We start from the raw sequence: 6000 nt of genomic DNA on the forward strand, positions 1-6000 counted from the left end.
ATTACATGAAGAAGGAAAGCAATAAGAAGAATAATAACTAACAAGCAAGTGAAACAAGCTAATGAAATTGATTTTACAGGGATATTCATGGGCACGTCATGAGAGTAGAAAAATTATTTGTGATAGGAATTAGTCATCTTTGTTGCTTCAATCATGATCGATTCTATCACTCAAACCTCACATAATAAAAGGAGTAAATCGACTTCTTTACTTATAGGCAAGACTTGAGTCATTTGAGAGTAAAATAACATCCATAATGAAGTAGCTAACTTTGAGAGTTCCTTGCAAGAAAGTTGACCCTCCACCACAAGAATCCTCGATCTCCATGAGCAAGCAAATTAAACCTTTACTCTATAGGTTCCTTGACATCTAGAAATTGACTGAACCTCCATGCTTGGTCACTTGAGTCTATGGGAGAACAAACTGAAACCTTTAGTCCTTAGATAGAATTGGAGTTGCATCTATTAATGGTTCGAAGATCATTTACCGCCAAGAAAGAATTAAATGCTAGAATCCTAGGACCAAATACTCTATAGAATTGTGTGACCGAAGCGACCACAGATCAACTAAGCCTTAATCTGCCTAATTTTTTCGACTATTTACTATAGTTGCAATTAATGGCCAATTAATTTTTCGGTATAAGGATCCTGCGAGCGGTGGTGTAGGCTGGTTGGTTGTTTAAGAATATATTTAGGACTTTATAAACTTTTCAGGAATACATACTAAGTATCCCAAGGCATTTACCATCGCAATAATTGTAATGATTCAAGTTCTAATTCCAAAAAGCTAATCCGAAAGTGTTATTTAGGTTATTTGAGTCTATATAAGTACCAAATAGCTACCTAATTTATGGTCGATGCGAGACTAACACATATTTATCTTGGTCCCCATGATAATATTAAAATAAAATTTACAAAGGATGTCCTTTATGGCTTATTATATGGACACCCATAAAGATTTATCCCCAAGCCCCTCCTCACCCCATCTCTCTCTCTTAGGTTTATATATAGATCGTCTCTACTAAATGGAAACTGAGTCCTCCCACCAAAGGCCCTAGTAATTCCGAGGATAAAAGCCTATAGCATTTAATAGCAGAAAGGTCAATAATTTTTCTTTAAAACAAGAAAATTTTCTAATACTGATGAAACGAAAAATAAACCTTTCATGCTTTTATTTGAATATAGCAGGAAAGTTTGAACCACACTTGCTAAATCATTACATAAATGATTATTTTTATTTAAGAGTTATCATTAGTTTTTTAAATCCATTTAATTGAATGATTGCCATTCCATCCCATGTACATACGATCGAATGGCTCATCAATCATTCATAATCATGTGCAAGGTAAATATCCTATTATAACCCTAACCATCTGGAGGGCACTAGATCGATCCAATGGTCTAATGCGTATGCATCATTGCCAAATTGCCTATGCAAACAAGTACGTTCTCCTAGCCTTTCCTTGTTGCATATGAAAACGTTGATGCAAAAGGTAGATACGTGGGGAGAATTTTAGGAAAAGGGTTCAACATAGCCTAGATTGACTCAAGACGTGGTTTCGTTCAAACTTTTGGGGTGTACAAACTTTTTTTTTTTTTAAACTTACAATCGTATGGTTGTAGATTGCATTCTATGATAGGATTATATTGTCAAGCAAAGCACTTAACAACAACCAAGAATCTTTCAACAATGGTAACATTTTACATAGGTGGGTGGCAGTGGGTGGGGTTACTATGTTGGCCTCATTGGACTACAAACCCAAGCAAAAACTATACCAAAGTGGGCTTGTTGAAGTTTTCATGAACAATATTCTAGGCCCAGTAAGTGCGGATCCGGACTCAAAAAAATTGACATAAAATGGGGAGTCTTTGTGCACTACATACGGTGCATTAAAATTGACATAAAATGCATCGTCCAATCACATTAAAATATATAGCCACCGCTTTCTAACATGCATTTAATGCCTGCAGTTCTGTCATTTCGTTTAAAATTTTAAATGACGAAAATATTCCTTCTCTTCTGAAAAAATTATGACATCGTACGAATTAAATTATGGCTTCCTGCACACAGGATGTTATAATTTTTCTTTCAGAAGTTATAAAGAGGGAAGGACATTTTTATCATTGAAAATTTATAAAATTTTTAAATGATAAAAATGTCCCTCTATTCTTTATGATATCTTATATGTAAAAAATCATAATTTGACCGTAGGATATCATAATATGGCCACAAGATGTCATAATTTTTTCAGAAGAGATGAGATATTTCATCATTCAAAATTTCAAACTAAAAAGTGGAACCGCAGGCATTAAATGCGTATTAGAAAATGATAGTTACATGGTCCAATCAAGTAAGATGGTATATTTTTTCTGCACCGAGTACGATGTACAAAGAATTACTCTTCTTGAGGTAGGCAAAACAAATTCTATACCCTCCAAAAATTTTGGGCTAAGAATCTTTGGAGGCTTTAATTATCAATATCATTATTGGTATTTTATTTATTTTTAACAAACTGCTCACTCTCTTAAGCCTAATAGCTGGATGATAATACCCTATATTGCATATTTGCATCATATGGTCGTGCACATGGCCAATCACTGTAGCTTGTTCTTATGAGCCCCATTCACCAACCATTCATCTTAGTGCACCATGCATGAACGAGCATTTGTGATTATCTGCAGGAACCACATAGTGCACATAGTATAAGATATAATTTCTCCTAGTAGCAAGTCGGAACTCGCTCATGTACAATGCTACCAAATTTATTCATAAAGTTGTCTGAAAGTTGCAGCAAGTATGGATCTATGTAATTTATCAGTTAAGTGTTATAGATTCTGTAAGTTGATTTTTGTTTCTAGATTTCGTGGGATCCTTTTAGAACAGAATATAGAACTATGGAAAACAAAATTGAAGAAACTTCGTGATATAGTTAAAGACAACTCGTGAGGATTCGTTTATCATTCAACCCACCAGCTCAAGTGACCTTGCGTGATTGAATGAAGGAAAAGCATTGGAATTCAAGACGGTCGGATAGGAAAGAGAAGGAAAAAAAAGAGAGGAAAAGCCAGCAAAACTAGTTTCCTCACAACTCCCAAAAGGGTCATCCGTAATTCTGCCTCTCAATCAACTCTCTTTCTCTTTTTTTTTTATATGATCCAATTTTGAAGAATAATAAATAATAATAATAATAATAGCAGTAATAAAATCTAATATAGATAGACTATAGCCAAATCTAATTTTAAGTGTTATGATGAAATGATATTGTAGCCTGGCAAGTTAAAAAAGAATCAATATTTTGCACAAGAAACGAGATTCTTGGCTTAGGCTAACTTTTCTTTTTCTAATAAATATTTCAAATTCAACTCACTTGGTCATCTTAATGGACTCTCTCTTACCAAACTTGGACCATAAAATGACATAAAAAACAATAAAGATGGATAGATTGCACATATTCATGATTCCATTCATATGCAATTATGGGTAGCAATCGAATTGGATTGGGTCGGATGCTGGTCGGATCAAAAAATGGCCAGTCCAAATTCGAACTATTTATTAGATAGATTAAAAATTTAAATTTGAATCTGATCTATTTATTAAATAGATAATTCGATTTGATCTACTTAATCAATTTATAAAATGGATCAAATTTAGTTAAAAGGGTTAAACAAATTAAGTGAATTTTTAGTAGGTTAAATGGATAAAACTTGTTAAATAGATTAGATTAGATGAGTCAGAAACAGGTTAAATAAGTTTTAAATGAGTTAAATAGATCTTAAATAGATTAAATAGATTATCTAACTCAATCCAATCTGAATATTAAATGAATTAAATGGGTTAGATATTTGAAATCTAATTCCAACTCAAATATTAAACAAATTAAACGGACCAACTTGTTTATAATCCGAATCTATTTAGCCTAAATCCAAACCTGCTTATGATGGGTCAAATACAAGTCAAGTTAGTAGGTCGGTCATAACCTTACATGCAGTGCATTCATCAAGGTTTTGTTAAGTTGATTGATATATAGCCTAGATTCATATTTCTTCACCATAATATTACATATATTATAGGATTATTTAGAAAGACACGCGGATTACAAAGAAATCTTAAACACATTTACATGAGAAATATTCTATTTATAAGATAATTATTATATATAAAACATTTTAGTAAAATATTGAGACACATCACATAATCTATAAAGAAAGATAAAACAAATATGTCCGTCCAAAATAGAATCTATAAATACTATGAAACTAAGTGTTTTAAAAATATTCACCCTCCTAATTATTTCTTTTTGTCTCTCAGCCATTGTCATATATTTTTCATACACAAATCAGAATTTTATCAATGCATGCATTATGTTGAGAGATACCAGCCAATATGTATGTTGGCACATTAAAAGGTATTATAATGCATTATATCGGGAGATACCAACTGATATTTATAAATAGTGTTGAAAGGTATTATAAAGAATCTTTCTTTTTTTTTTCTTTCTCTTTTTTTTTTTTTGGAATGAATTTATAAGAACAACATTAAGATTGTAATTAGGTGTATAAGGTTACGAGTTGTATTTTTCATGCGAAAGAATGATTGACCTTTTGTTGCAACCTTTGTCATTAGATCGTGTTTTGCACATATTTCAAAGTATGATGAAATATTTTTTTTATCCACGGCATAAATTGCAAAGCCGGTGTTGTGCTTTGAAAGTCATGAAAATATGATCCAATGGCTAAAGCCGCAAAAGAAGATCAATCATTCCTTCCTACAAAAGATACAACCTGAACCTAAGGGGATGTGTGTGCATAATTTAAAAATAAAATTAAAAAAAAAATTTACTTCCCACTTACCAAGAAGTACTATTTGTTGTATGCTCATGAGCCAAGCATTTCTGTTGAAATTGGGCCTTATCGAACTTGTCATCTGTCTAAAGACGTACAACCCACTGCAGAGCAAAACATCCTGCTTAGAATGTAGTGGTATGCTCCTTTCTACGAGGGCTTGGTCCATTTGACCAACATAGCATCATAATGGGTGCACCAGCCCAAGGTGGGTTCTCACGCATGCTTTGCACATGAGATGGGAGGAAGAAGAATCTTGCAAGGAGTCATCTTCTCCACTCGATTCTAATGGGTAGTGGAGTTTATCGAGATTCATTATCAAGTCTCATTTCAATTATGATTTTATTTTTAATTGATCATTGAATTTAATGACTTAAAATTTTTTTCTTAATATTACTTTATTTAGTTATTTATTTTTAAAGATTGTTAGAATTTATGTTCTAATCGGTCTTTAGTTTGTAAGTCAAGATAAAAATCAAACTCCTATCCATATGGTGCTCTATTTAAAAGAACATCTGATATCTTCTTTATATGTAAAGAAAGATATGAAAAATTATGGAAAGAAAAAGAGAGGAGAGATTATTTATGTGAGTAAAGATTCTCTTGTGAGACGTCTTTGTGATGTTTTAGTCTATATTCTTCTTTGAATGAATTATTTTTTTCTTTCGATTTTTTGGTCTTCCATAATTATTTTTTTTCTCGCAATTCTTTGTAGATTTTTTTTTTGATATTTATTTTGAATCTTAGACCAGCACGATCGATCTACTCTGTACAGCATGTTGTTTTATATAAAAACTAAGGGTTTAAGATTTATGGTTTATCTATTTGTGGCTGTTAGGATTTGATGCCTCGAGATTCAGCCCACATTGAGCCCACAGCGAGGTTCGCGGCGAAAAACGGAGTCCAACGAGACCAAGATCACCTGAATCGGAGCTCGGATGGAGGAGATACGAGCTTTTGAAGTCGGCATGAGAATCGAGGCGGCGGAGGACCGCCGGCGACCGGCGGCGGGCGGCAGCGGCGCGGCCGCAGGCAGCGGCGCGCGGGACGTGCGTCCCTGGCCCGCGCGGGACGCGCGACCCAGCGGCCTGCTGGCCCCTTGCCCCGGTCCACCGTGGACCGGGTGGTCCACGGAGCGGTCTGTGGACCGCGTGGGCGT

Source organism: Elaeis guineensis, chromosome 10, assembly GCF_000442705.2.
Source record: "Elaeis guineensis isolate ETL-2024a chromosome 10, EG11, whole genome shotgun sequence".
NCBI lineage: Eukaryota > Viridiplantae > Streptophyta > Magnoliopsida > Arecales > Arecaceae > Elaeis > Elaeis guineensis.